General features: G+C 44.4%; 1 protein-coding gene across 1 annotated transcript in view; it reads left to right on the plus strand.

Moving 5' to 3' along the window:
- The first annotated feature begins 11,800 nt into the window (after positions 1 to 11,800).
- LOC106594337 (solute carrier family 35 member G2) overlaps positions 11,801 to 15,380 on the plus strand; it is a 5,675-nt gene continuing 2,095 nt past the window's right edge. The window contains exon 1 of the mRNA XM_045697732.2: positions 11,801 to 12,103. The gene's annotated coding sequence lies outside the window, so the exon portion shown is untranslated. The remainder of the gene's footprint in view (positions 12,104 to 15,380) is intronic.

Genomic DNA, 15,380 nt, shown 5'->3' on the forward strand with positions numbered 1-15,380 from the left:
CAGTATCTGATCTGTCAAAAATCTCTCTCTCTCTCTCTGGTTTTATTTAGCTTGTCTACATTAGTTGGTCCTGTTGAGGTGAGACAATCTCAATATCTGCGACATACAGTGGCTTCAGAAAGTATTCACACCCCTTGACTTTCTCCACATTTTGTTGTTACAGCCTGAATTTAACATGTATTAAATGTAGATGTTTTTGTCACTGGCCTTCCACACAATAACCCATACTGTCAAAGTGGAGTTAAGTTTTTCGAAATGTCTTGAGTCAATAAGTGTTCAACCCTTTGTTATGGCTAGTCTCAATAGGTTCAGGAGTAAACATTTACTTAACAAGTCACATAATGTGTTGCTTGGACTCTGTGATCAATAATAGTGTTTAACATTGTTTTTTTTATACCTGTACCCCACCACAGGAGGTTGGTGGCACCTTTATTGGGGAGGAAGGGCTCGTTGTAATGGCTGGAGCAGAATGAGTGAAATATCAAATCCATCAAACACATGTTTTCCATGTGTTTGATGCCTTTCCATTCGCTCCGTTCCAGCCATTATTATGAGCTGTCCTCCCCTCAGCAGCCCCCACTGTACACCACACATACAATTATCTGTATGGTCCCTCAGTCGAGCAGTGAATTTCAAACACAGATTCAACCACAAAGACCAGGGAGGTTTTTCCAATGCCTCGCGAAGTCGAGCACCTATTGGTAGATGGGTAAAAATAAAAAAACAGACATGAAATATCCCTTTGAGCATGGTGAAGTTATTCATTTTTTATTTTTTATTTAACCTTTATTTAACTAGGCAAGTCATTTAAGAACAAATTCTTATTTACAATGACGGCCTACCAAACGGCTTTCTGTGGGGTTAGGCTGGGATTAAAAATACAAAAATAAATCAAATATAAGTATAGGATAAAACACACATCACTACAAGAGAGACAACACAACACTACATAAAGAGAGACCTAAGACAACAACATAGCAAGGCAGCAACATATGACAACACAGCATGGTAGCAATACAACATGACAGCAACACAACATGGGAGCAGCACAAAACATGGTACAAACATTATTGGGCACAGACAACAGCACAAAGGGCAAGAAGGTAGAGACAACAATACATCACGCAAAGCAGCCACAACTGTCATTAAGATTGTCCATGATTGAGTCTTTGAATGAAGAGATGGAGATAAAACTGTCCAGTTTGAGTGTTTGTTGCAGCTCGTTCCAGTCGCTAGCTGCAGCGAATTGAAAAGACAAGTGACCCAGGGATGTGTGTGCCTTGGGGACCTTTAACAGAATGTGACTGGCAGAACGGGTGTTGTATGTGGAGGAGGAGGGCTGCAGTAGATATCTCACATAGGGGGGAGTGAGGCCTAAGAGGGTTTTATAAATAAGCATCAATCAAATTTCAATCACATTTATTTATAAAGCCCTTTTTACATCAGCTGATGTCATAAAGTGCTGTACAGAAACCCAGCCTACAACCCCAAACAGCAAGCAATGCAGGTGTAGAAGCACGGTGGCTAGGAAAAACTCCCTAGGAACCAGGCTATGAGGGGTGGCCAGTCCTCTTCTGGTTGTGCCAGGTGGAGATTATAACAGAACATGGCCAAGATGTTCAAATGTTCATAGATGACCAGAAGGGTCAAATAATAATAATCACAGTGGTTGTAGAGGGTGCAACAGGTCAGCACCTCAAGAGTAAATGTCAGCTGACTTTTCAAAGCCGAGCATTCAGAGTATCTCTACCGCTCCTGCTGTCTCTAGAGAGTTGAAAACAGCAGGTCCGGGACAAGGTAGCAAGTCCGGTGAACAGGTCAGGGTTCCATAGCCGCAGGCAGAACTGTTGAAACTGGAGCAGCAGCACGACCAGGTGGACTGGGGACAGCAAGGAGTCATCAGGCCAGGTAGTCCTGAGGCATAGTCCTGGGGCTCAGGTCCTCCAAGAGAGAGAGAGAAAAAGAGAGAGAAAAATAGAGAGAAAAAAATAGAGAGAAAAAGAGAGAGATAGAGATAGAGAGAGAGGAAAAAAAAGACAGAGAGAGAATTAAAGAGAGTATACTTAAATTCACACAGGACACCGGATAAGACAGGAGAAATACTCCAGATATAACAGACTGACCCTAGCCCCCCGACACATAAACTATTGCAGCATAGATACTGGAGGCTGAGACAGGAGGGGTCAGGAGACACTGTGGCCCCGTCTAACGATACCCCCGGACAGGGCCAAATAGGCAGGATATAACCCCACCCACTTTGCCAAAGCACAGCCCCACACCACTAGTGGGATATCTTCAATTACCAACTTACCATACTGAGACAAGGCCGAGTATAGCCCACGAAGATCTCCCCCACGGCACGAACCCAAGGGGGGGGGTGCCAACCCGGACAGGAAGATCACGTCAGTGACTCAACCCACTCAAGTGGCGCACCCCTACTAGGGACGACATGGAAGAGCACCAGTGAGCCAGTGACTCAGCCCCTGTAATAGGGTTTGAGGCAGAGAATCCCAGCGGAGAGAGGGGAACCGGCCAGGCATAGACAGCAAGGGCGGTTCGTTGCTCCAGTGCCTTTCCGTTCACCTTCACACTCCTGGGCCAGACTATACTCTTTCATAGGACCAACTGAAGAGATGAGTCTTCAGTAAAGACTTAAAGGTTGAGACCGAGTCTGCGTCTCTCACATGGATAGGCAGACCATTCCATAAAAATTGAGCTCTATAGGAGAAATCCCTGCCTCCAGCTGTTTGCTTAGAAATTCTAGGGACAGTAAGGAGGCCAGCATCAACCAGTGGGTCTTGCGACGGGTATACAGAGATGACCAGTTTACAGAGGAGTACAGAGTGCAGTGATGTGTCCTATAAGGAGCGTTGGTGGCGAATCTGATGGCCGAATTTGGCAGCTGGGCTGAAGGAGGAGCGATTACGATAGAGGACACCAAGTCTAGATTTAACTTTAGCCTACAGCTTTAATATGTGCTGAGAGAAGGTCAGTGTACCGTCTAGCCATACTCCCAAATACTTGTATGAGGTGACTACCTCAAGCTCTAAACCCTCAGAGGTAGTAATCACACCTGTGGGGAGAGGGGCATTCTTCTTACCAAACCACATGACCTTTGTTTTGGAGGTGTTCAGAAGAAGGTTAAGGGTAGAGAAAGCTTGTTGGACACTAAGAAAGCTTTGTTGTAGAGCATTTAACACCAAATCTGGGGAGGGGCCAGCTGAGTATAAGACTGATCATCTGCATATGAATGGATGAGAGAGCTTCCTACTGCCTGAGCTATGTTGTTGATGTAAATTGAGAAGAGCGTGGGGCCTAGGATTGAGCCTTGGGGTACAGCCTTGGTGACAGGCAGTGGCTGAGACAGCAGATTTTCTGACTTTATACACTGCACTCGTTGAGAGAGCTAGTTAGCAAACCAGGCCAAAGACCCCTCAGAGACACCAATACTCCTTAGCCGGCCCAATGGTATGGAATGGTCTACCATATCAAAAGCTTTGGCCAAGTCAATAAAAATAGCAGCACAACACTGCGTAGAATAAAGGGCAGTGGTGACATCATTGACGACCTTTAAGGTTGCAGTGACACTTCCATAACCTGAGCGGAAACCAGATTGCACACCAGAGAGAATACTATAGACATCAAGATGGTGTATCAATACACCCAGTTACTACAAAGATACAGGTGTCCTTCCTAACTCAATTTTACCATGAGGCCAATGGTGACTTTAAAACAGTTACAGAGTTGAATGGCTGTGATAGGAGAAAACTGAGGATGGATCAACAACATTGTAGTTACTCCACAATACTAACCTAATTGACAGAGAGATAAAAAGGAGGCCTGTACAGAATATGGGCTCCCGAGTGGCGCAGCGGTCTGAGGCGTCACTACAGACCATGGTTTGATCCCAGGCTGTTTCATAACTGGCCTTGATCGGGAGTCCCATAGGGCGGTGCACAATTGGCTCAGCGTCATCCGGGTTAGGGGAGTGTTTGGCCGGGGTAGGCCGTCATTATAAATAAGAATTTGTTCTTAACTGACTTAACTGCCTAATTAAATAAAGGTAAAATAAAAATATTCCAAAACATGCATCCTGTTTGCAACAAGGCACTAAAGTAAAACTGCAAAAACTGTAGAAAAGCAATTAACTTTATGTCCTGAATACAAAGCCTTATGTTTGGTCCAAATCCAACACAACACATCACTGAGTACCACTCTCCATATTTTCAAGCATAGTGGTGGCTGCATCATGTTATGGGTTTTCTTGTAATCGTTAAGGACTGGGTTTTCAGGATGAAAAAGAAACAGAATGGAGCTAAGCACAGGCAAAATCCTAGAGGAAAACCTGGTTCAGTCTGCTTTCCACCAGACACCGGGAGAGGAATTCACCGTTCAGCAAGACAATAACCTAAAACACAAGGCCAAATCTATGCTAGAGTTGCTTACCAAGAATGTTCCTGAGTGGCCGAGTTACAGTTATGACTTAAATCAGTTTGAAAATCTATGTCCAGACCTGAAAATGTCTGTCTAGCAATGATTAACAACCAATTTGACAGAGCTGAAATCATTTTGAAAAGAATAATGGGCAAATGTTGCACAATCCAGGTGTGGAAAGCTCTTAGAGACTTACCCAGAAAGACTCACAGCTGTAATCGCTGCCAAAGGTACTTCTACAAATATGATTAGATATTTCTGTATTTCATTTTCAATAAATTTGCAAACCTTTCTAAAAACGTTTTTACTTTGTATTGTGGGGTATTGTGTGTAGATGGGGGAGAGAAAAACATCTAGATCCAATTTGAATTCAGGCTCCAACAAAACAAAATGTGCAATTAGCCAAGGGGTATTAATACTCTCTGAAGCACACACTCTCTCTCTTAGTCTGTGTGTTTGTGTGTGAGAGAGAGAGAGTGTGTGTGACTGGGTCATTCTTTTTTTGTAGGCAACTTGATGGATTAGAGATTCTCAAATCCAATTACACTGAATATTCTCTCTCTCTCTCTCTCTCTCTCTCACACACACACACACACACACACACACACACACACACACACACACACAGGGTCACAGCCCATACAGAGACCCTGTGTCTGCATGGCAACAGAACATCACTGTGGAAACTTTAAGATGGTGTTTACATAAAGAGTACTACAGGGCTTGAGAAGGAACAGCCAGAGCAGGACTTGAACCAGTAACCCTGTGGTTACAGAACACGTCCTCTACCACCTGTGCCTCTTGGCAGAGGCAGTAGTACACACACTTCTAGAAAGGCTACAACAACAGTAGTGGAGTTATGTAATGGTGATGTTTCTATACCTTGCAGAAACAGCCACTGTGTGTGTGGGTGTGTCTGTATTGGTCTCCTCTCTCTCCCTCCTCTCTCTCTCCCTCCTCTCTCTCTCCCCCTCTCTCTCTCTCTCTCTCTCCTCTCTCTCCCTCCTCTCTCTCTCCCCCTCTCTCTCCCTCCTCTCTCTCTCCCCCCTCATCTCTCTCTCTCCCTCTTATTCTCCCCTTCTCCCCTCTTTCTTTCTCTCTCTCTCTCTCTCTCTCTCTCTCTCTCTCTCTCTCTCTCTCTCTCCCTTTCCTTCTCTCCACTCTCCTCTCTCTCTCTTTCTCTCTCTCTCTTTCCTTCTCTCCCCCTCTCCTTCTCTCCCCCTCGCTCTCCTTCTCTCCCTCTGTCTCTCGCTCTCTCTCCCTCTCCCCCACCTCTCCTTCTCTCCCCCTCTCCTTCTCTCCCCCTCCTTCTCTCCCTCTGTCTCTCGCTCTCTCTCCCTCTCCCCCACCTCTCCTTCTCTCGCTCTCTTTCTCTCCTATTGTAATATATAATATATGAGGGGCAGAGTCCTCTGTTCTATCCTGTTCTATTTGCAGGCAGAGAGCAGGGCAGTCAATCATTACCGTGCTGCTAGAGCAAGGCAGCCATCATCTATCCTTACACACACACACACACACACACACACACACACACACACACACACACACACACACACACACACACACACACACACACACACTGATAATTACCCCAACTTATATAAAATACAGCTAACAATTATCATCATAAATATACATGAAATATGATCAAGATAACCCTCTTTCTGTCTCTTTTTCGTTTTTGCCTCTCCCTGTTTGTTCTTCACTGGTTGACCTTTTCTTGTGTCAACAGGTCACACATCTTGCTGCTGTGATGGCACACTGTGGTATTTCACCCAATAGATATGGGAGTTGATCAAAATTGGATTTGTTTTGAGGGAAATATGTGTCTCTAATATGGTCATACATTTGGCAGGAGGTTAGGAAGTGCAGCTCAGTTTCCACCTCATTTTGTGGGCAGTGTCTTCTCTTGAGAGCCAGGTCTTCCTTCAGCATCCTTTCTCAATAGCAAGGCTATTCTCACTGAGTCTGTACATAGTCAAAGATTTTCCTTAATTTTGGGTCAGACACAGTGGTCAGGTATTCTGCCACTGTGTACTCCCTGATTAGGTCGATCGCTTTGTCTCTCTCTCCGACACTCTCCCTCTCCATTTCCTCTCTCTCTTTATCTCTCTCTCGTCGTAGGACAAGTGTTCATGGTCTATAAACCGTCATAATTCCCAGAGCTGTGCAGGATGAATACTGATTCTCTGAGAGAAAAATAGAGAGACAGAGAGAGAGAGGCAGAGACAGAGAGAGAAACAGAGAGATAGAGAGAAAGAGAAAGAGAAAGCGAGACAGACAGACATAAACTCAGCAAAAAAATAAATGTCCCTTTTTCAGGACCCTGTCTTTCAAAGATAATTCGTTAAAATCCCAATAACTTCACAGATTTTCATTGTAAAGGGTTTAAACACTGTTTCTCATGCTTGTTCAATGAACCATAAACAATTAACGAACAACGCATGTGGAACGGTCGTTAAGACACTAACAGCTTACAGACGGTAGGCAATTAAGGTCACAGTTATGAAAACTTAGGACACTAAAGAGGCCTTTCTACTGACTCTGAAAAACATCAAAAGAAAGATGCCCAGGGTCCCTGCTCATCTGCGTGAACGTGCCTTAGGCATGCTGTAAGGAGCCATGAGGACTGCAGATGTGGCCAGGGCAATAAATTGAAATGTCCGTACTGTGAGACGCCTAAGACACCGCTACAGGGAGACAGGAAAGGACAGCTGATCGTAACCACACCTGCACAGGATTGGTACATTCGAACATCACATCTGCGGGACAGGTACAGGATGGCAACAACAACTGCCCGAGTTACACCAGGAATGCACAATCCCTCCATCAGTGCTCAGACTGTCCGCAATAGGCTGAGAGAGGCTGGACTGAGGGCTTGTAGGCCTGTTGTAAGGCAGGTCCTCACCAGACATCACCGGCAACAACGTCGCCTATGGGCACAAACCCACCGTCGCTGGACCAGACAGGACTGGCAAAAAGTGATCTTCACTGACGAGTCGCGGTTTTGTCTCACCAGGGGTGATGGTCGGATTCGCGTTTATCGTCGAAGGAATGAGCGTTACACCGAGTCCTGTACTCTGGAGCGGGATCGATTTGGAGGTGGAGGGTCCGTCATGGTCTGGGGTGGTGTGTCTCAGCATCATCGGACTTGCAGGCAAACTCAACGCTGTCCGTTACAGGGAAGACATCCTCCTCCCTCATGTGGTACCCTTCCTGCAGGCTCATCCTGACATGACCCTCCAGCATGACAATGCCACCAGCCATACTGCTCGTTCTGTGCATGATTTCCTGCAAGACAGGAATGTCAGTGTTCTGCCATGGCCAGCGAAGAGCCCTGCTCTCAATCCCATTGAGCACGTCTGGGACCTGTTGGATCGGAGGGTGAGGGCTAGGGCCATTCCCCCCAGAAATGTCCGGGAACTTGCAGGTGCCTTGGTGGAAGAGTGGGGTAACATCTTTCAGCAAGAACTGGCAAATCTGGTGCAGTCCATGAGGAGGAGATGCACTGCAGTACTTAATGCAGCTGGTGGCCACACCAGATACTGACTGTTACTTTTGATTTTGACCCCCCCTTTGTTCAGGGACACATTATTCCATTTCTGTTAGTCACATGTCTGTGGAACTTGTTCAGTTTATGTTTCAGTTGTTGAATCTTGTTATGTTCATACAAATATTTACACGTTATGTTTGCTGAAAATAAACACAGTTGACAGTGAGAGGATGTTTCTTTTTTTGCTGAGTTTAGATAGAGAGAGATTTGATTTGATTTGATTTGGATCTCTTTTAGTCCCCAATCTAAAAAATATTGATTCTTCATCTACTGTAGTCCCACAACATTTCTATGTATTATATTTAAATCATTTTAAAATAATGTTTAAATTTATATACTGAAAGGTTTCTGGTTTGCTCAGTTAATTTATTCCATTTCTTTATTGCTCTCAATTGAAATGTTCTTTTGCCTATTTCTCTTTCCTGTCTGGATAACGCATAGATGGTGGACAATCTATTCCTAGTATTTACGGAATGTCTGTCTCTTACCAACTGAATACCATTGTGAATAGAACTTGGCCGTTTTTAAATGATGTATATTATGAAATAAAATAAGCATGTTTTTTTCAATTATCTTGTCGATTGATGACCAACCAAGAACATTGCGCATGACTACAACAGAAGAACCATATCTCCACCTTAAAACAATCCTTGCTGCTTTGTTCTGTGCAATCTGCAGCCTCCTAACTTCACTTGATGATGCATTTCCCCAGACCACAGACACAGAACAGTGAGAGAGAGAGACAGAGAAATAAATAGAAAGAGAGACAGAGAGAAAGAAAAAAGAGACACAGACAGACAGACAGACAGACAGACAGACAGACAGACAGACAGACAGACAGACAGACAGACAGACAGATAGACAGACAGACAGACAGACAGACAGACAGACAGACAGACAGACAGACAGACAGACAGACAGACAGACAGACAGACAGACAGACAGACAGACAGACTAATGTACTACTGGACAATCTAGGGCTCTGGTCAAAGGTACTTCACTACATAGGGAGTAGGTTGTCATTTCATTGACTTTGGATAAACAAGTGTGAAGTGTTTGAAGCTCTCCATTCCTCCCTCTTCTCTATAATTCATTCTCTCTGCCCTTCATCCTCAGTCTGAGTCTCAGAAAAATGCACAACTTCTCACAGAGAAAACTACTAAAGCATCTCTGTCATTTTCATCTCTCTCTCAATTCAATTTCAATTTAAGGGCTTTGTTGGCATGGGAAACATATGTTTACATTGCCAAAGCAAGTGACATAGATAATAAATCTAATTTAAATAAACAATAAAAATGAACAGTAAACATTACACTCAGAGAAGTTCCAAAAGAATAAAGACATTTCAAATATCATACTTTGTCTATATACAGTGTTATAATGATGTGCAAATAGTTAAAGTACAAAAGGGAAAATAAATAAACATAAATATGGGTTGTATTTACAATGGTGTTTGTTCTTCACTGGTTGACCTTTTCTTGTGGCAAAGGGTCATAAATCTTGCTGCTGTGATGGCACACTGTGGTATTTCACCCAATAGATATGGGAGTTTATCAAAATTGGATTTGTTTTCGAATTCTTTGTGGATCTGTGTAATCTGAGGGAAATATGTGTCTCTAATATGGTCATACATTTGGCAGGAGGTTAGGAAGTGCAGCTCAGTTTCCACCTCATTTTGTGGGCAGTGTGCACATAGCCTGTCTTCTCTTGAGAGCCAGGTCAGCCTTCGGCGGCCTTTCTCAATAGCAAGGCTATGTTTACTGAGTCTATATATAGTCAAAGATTTCCTTAATTTTGGGTCAGTCACAGTGGTCAGGTATTCTGCCACTGTGTACTCTCTGTTTAGGGCCAAATAGCATTCTAGTTTGCTCAGTTTTTTTTGTAAATTCTTTCCAATGTGTCAAATAATTATCTTTTTGTTTTCTCATGATTTGGTTGGGTCTAATTGTGTTGCTGTCCTGGGGCTCTGTGGGGTGTGTTTGTGAACAGAGGACCAGCATGCTTAGGGGACTCCAGGTTTATTTCTCTTTAGGGGATGGCTTTGTTATTTATTTTTATTTCACCTTTATTTAACCAGGTAGCCAGTTGAGAACAAGCTCTCATTTACAATTGCGACCTGGCCAAGATAGAGCAAAACAGTGCGACACAAACAACAACACAGAGTTACACATGGGATAAACAAACGTACAGTCAATAACACAATAGAAAAAAATAAGTCTATATACAGTGTGTGCAAATGGCGTGAGGAGGTAAGGCAATAAATAGGCCATAGAATAGGTTTTGGAATCACTTCCTTTTAGGTGGTTGTAGAATTTATTTGGTGTTTTACGTTGTTACACGGTGGATATTTTTGCAGAATTCTGCATGCAGAGTCTCAATTTGGTGTTTGTCCTATTTTGTGAATTCTTGGTTGGTGAGCGGACCCCAGAACTCACAACCATTAAGGGCAATGGGTTCTATAACTGATTCAAGTGTTTTTCGCCAGATCCTAATTGGTATGTCGAATTGTATGTTCCTTTTGATAGCATAGAAGGCCCTTCTTGCCCTCTCTCCTCCTCCCTCCTTCCCTCTTTCCCTCCTTCCTCCCTCCCTCCCTCCCTCCCTCCCTCCCTCCCTCCCTCCCTCCCTCCCTCCCTCCCTCCCTCCCTCCCTCCCTCCCTCCCTCCGTTGGTAAACTTCTCCACAATATAGTTATTGAATAATCCCATAAAACGCTTAAAGCGGTCTCCTCTTCACAGTTGCCATAGAAACAGAGCATATTTCCTCCCGAGAAGCAACCTAACACATACTGTCTGTTAAGCGGGCGGACGGATGGACAGAAAGGCAGGCAGACAGATTATATTACAGCTGTTGGACTGAATAGAGCCATAGCACCCCTCTCCTCCAACCCAGAGCTCTTCCCTGCTGAGCCTGTCTGTCTGTCTGTCTGTCTGTCTGTCTGTCTGTCTGTCTGTCTGTCTGTCTGTCTGTCTGTCTGTCTGTCTGTCTGTCTGTCTGTCTGTCTGTCTGTCTGTCTGTCTGTCTGTCTGTCTGTCTGAAGATAATACACTACACAGACAGACAGACAGACAGACAGACACAGACAGACAGACAGACAGACAGACAGACAGACAGACAGACAGACAGACAGGAAGATAATACACTACTCATTACTGTAGAAAAAGTGCTGTGTTAGTGGGTTACCCATATGGCAGGTCTGGTCTCACTAATAGACTGCTTCCTGTCTCCCTGTCTGTCTCCCTGTCTGTCTGCCAACCAGCCTTAGGGACAAACTATAGACTGCATGCAGCTAGAGGAAGAGGTAATTACTGGTATGGGGTACAAGCCATGACACAAACACATGCTTGCATGCAGCAGGCACACACACATACACACATATAATGACAAACCAAGAGAGAGAAAGTCAGAGAGAGAGAGAGACTATCATCATTCCCTACAGCAGAGGAGCGTTGAGAATGTGATGAAAAATAGATGTGGGATAGAGAAGGACCATTAGTTCCCTGCTGGGAGCAGATCTGTGTCTGTGTGTGTACGCGAGTTTGTGCGTGTGTTTGTGCGTGCGTGCATACATAAACGCGCACACAGACACACAAACACACACACACACACACACACACACACACACACCACACACACACACACACACACACACACACACACACACACACACACACACACACCACACACACACACACACACACACACACACACACACTAAAAGGTGACTGACAGTGGTCAGTGTTTATGATGATGATTTCTTTTGGTCGCATGCTTTAACATAATGACATGTTCCCTCCTCTCTCTCTCTCCACGGTCGGGCAGGCTGAGAAGCGCAGCTGCTGTGTGTGTGTGAGTGAGAGAGGGAGGGAGGGTGAGGGAGACAGAGAAGGAGGAAGGATTTTTATCACCGACACTCTCTACCCCTGTGGTCGACAACAGTGCTCTACCGGCGGTTGGAGGAGCCAGATAGACCTGTCGGGCGACTGGTAACCTTGGAGGCACGCCAAACCACCCAGGAGGAGGGAAGAGGGTGGAAGGATGCCTCTTTCCCTGATCTGACAGAAGACATTTGTTCGGTGAATGAGCGGAGGGTACCGTATTGACGCAATACAGCAGGTGAGTTTCTGGTAGTCGTTACAAATATCAGTTGATTTAGTAATCAACCTACGCGCGAGCAGGGAAGATTTACGGTGGAATAGTAGGCTGACTCACACGGTATCTAACATACCGCTGTGGGGCCATTTTCTGTTTATTTTGTGGTTTCTGTAATTGTGATTATTTGTCCTGCCGCGTACAGCATTACTTCCTGTGCGCGGGTACGCGCCTCGTTCCAATCATAAATCCAGCACGGACCGTGTGTGTAACCTTGACAAGACACACACTCATCCTCTCTCTCGCCCAGTGACAAGTTTACACGTGCACGCACGCCACCACACAGACTCGTGGCATCTTTTTAGTCATCACCCAGCCAGCCAGACAGCCAGCCAGACAGCCAGCCAGCCAGCCAGCCAGCCAGCCAGCCAGCCAGCCAGCCAGCATTCTGTCCTTACTAGAACAGTGATTGAGTAACCATGAGTAACCATGCCTGAGACCTGAAAACCTGCAGAAGCTCTTTCTATACATAGCTCAGTGGGTAACACAGTCCTGCAGAAGCTCTTTCTATACATAGCTCAGTGGGTAACACAGTCCTGCAGAAGCTCTTTCTATACATAGCTCAGTGGGTAACACAGTCCTGCAGAAGCTCTTTCTATACATAGCTCAGTGGGTAACACAGTCCTGCAGAAGCTCTTTCTATACATAGCTCAGTGGGTAACACAGTCCTGCAGAAGCTCTTTCTATACATAGCTCAGTGGGTAACACAGTCCTGCAGAAGCTCTTTCTATACATAGCTCAGTGGGTAACACAGTCCTGCAGAAGCTCTTTCTATACATAGCTCAGTGGGTAACACAGTCCTGCAGAAGCTCTTTCTATACATAGCTCAGTGGGTAACACAGTCCTGCAGAAGCTCTTTCTATACATAGCTCAGTGGGTAACACAGTCCTGGGGGCCACACTCAGACGACCTGCGCTCAAACCCGGTCTGTCTCATAAAACAGACTGTACATTTACTTAGGTGTGTGTCTACTGTCTGTGTATAGAGTAGAAGTTGTGTCTACTGTCTGTGTATAGTGTAGAAGGTGTGTTTCTACTGTCTGTGTATAGTGTAGAAGGTGTGTTTCTACTGTCTGTGTATAGTGTAGAAGGTGTGTGACTACTGTCTGTGTATAGTGTAGAAAGTGTGTTTCTACTGTCTGTGTATAGTGTAGAAGGTGTGTTTCTACTGTCTGTGTATAGTGTAGAAGGTGTGTTTCTACTGTCTGTGTATAGTGTAGAAGGTGTGTGACTACTGTCTGTGTATAGTGTAGAAGGTGTGTTTCTACTGTCTGTGTATAGTGTATAAGGTGTGTTTCTACTGTCTGTGTATAGTGTAGAAGGTGTGTGTCTACTGTCTGTGTATAGTGTAGAAGGTGTGTTTCTACTGTCTGGGTATATTGTAGAAGGTGTGTGACTACTGTCTGTGTATAGTGTAGAAGGTGTGTTTCTACTGTCTGTGTATAGTGTATAAGGTGTGTTTCTACTGTCTGTGTATAGTGTAGAAGGTGTGTGTCTACTGTCTGTGTATAGTGTATAAGGTGTGTTTCTACTGTCTGTGTATATTGTAGAAGGTGTGTGTCTACTGTCTGTGCATATTGTAGAAGGTGTGTGTCTCCTGTCTGTGTATAGAGTAGGTGTGTGTCTACTGTCTGTGTATAGTGTAGAAGGTGTGTTTCTACTGTCTGTGTATAGTGTAGAAGGTGTGTTTCTACTGTCTGTGTATAGTGTAGAAGGTGTGTGACTACTGTCTGTGTATAGTGTAGAAGGTGTGTTTCTACTGTCTGTGTATAGTGTATAAGGTGTGTTTCTACTGTCTGTGTATAGTGTAGAAGGTGTATAAGGTGTGTTTCTACTGTCTGTGTATAGTGTAGAAGGTGTGTGTCTACTGTCTGTGTATAGTGTAGAAGGTGTGTGTCTACTGTCTGTGTATATTGTAGAAGGTGTGTGTCTACTGTCTGTGTATATTGTAGAAGGTGTGTGTCTCCTGTCTGTGTATAGAGTAGGTGTGTGTCTACTGTCTGTGTATAGTGTAGAAGGTGTGTTTCTACTGTCTGTGTATAGTGTAGAAGGTGTGTTTCTACTGTCTGTGTATATTGTAGAAGGTGTGTTTCTACTGTCTGTGTATAGTGTAGAAGGTGTGTGACTACTGTCTGTGTATAGTGTAGAAGGTGTGTTTCTACTGTCTGTGTATAGTGTATAAGGTGTGTTTCTACTGTCTGTGTATAGTGTAGAAGGTGTGTGTCTACTGTCTGTGTATAGTGTAGAAGGTGGGTGTCTACTGTCTGTGTATATTGTAGAAGGTGTGTGTCTACTGTCTGTGTATAGTGTAGAAGGTGTGTTTCTACTGTCTGTGTATAGTGTAGAAGGTGTGTGACTACTGTCTGTGTATAGTGTATAAGGTGTGTTTCTACTGTCTGTGTATAGTGTATAAGGTGTGTTTCTACTGTCTGTGTATAGTGTAGAAGGTGTGTTTCTACTGTCTGTGTATAGTGTAGAAGGTGTGTGTCTACTGTCTGTGTATAGTGTATAAGGTGTGTTTCTACTGTCTGTGTATAGTGTAGAAGGTGTGTGTCTACTGTCTGTGTATAGTGTAGAAGGTGTGTGTCTACTGTCTGTGTATATTGTAGAAGGTGTGTGTCTACTGTCTGCGTATAGTGTAGAAGGTGTGTTTCTACTGTCTGTGTATAGTGTAGAAGGTGTGTTTCTACTGTCTGTGTATAGTGTAGAAGGTGTGTGTCTACTGTCTGTGTATAGTGTAGAAGGTGTGTGTCTACTGTCTGTGTATAGAGTAGAAGTTGTGTGACTACTGTCTGTGTATAGAGTAGAAGGTGTGTGTCTATTGTCTGTGTATAGTGTAGAAGGTGTGTGTCTACTGTCTGTGTATAGAGTAGAAGGTGTGTGTCTACTGTCTGTGTATAGTGTAGAAGGTGTGTGTCTACTGTCTGTGTATAGTGTAGAAGGTGTGTTTCTACTGTCTGTGTATAGTGTAGAAGGTGTGTGTCTACTGTCTGTGTATAGTGTAGAAGGTGTGTGTCTACTGTCTGTGTATAGTGTAGAAGGTGTGTCTACTGTCTGTGTATAGAGTAGAAGTTGTGTGACTACTGTCTGTGTATAGAGTAGAAGTTGTGTGACTACTGTCTGTGTATAGTGTAGAAGGTGTGTCTACTGTCTACTGCAGCAGCATCCTCTGCGTCAGAACACCTGGCAGACACAGAAGAGGGCTGTTTGGCCGTTGTCTTACGTCAGATAGCGCTGCGACT

Source organism: Salmo salar, chromosome 16 (genome assembly GCF_965601325.2).
Source record: "Salmo salar chromosome 16, fSalSal1, whole genome shotgun sequence".
Lineage (NCBI taxonomy): Eukaryota > Metazoa > Chordata > Actinopteri > Salmoniformes > Salmonidae > Salmo > Salmo salar.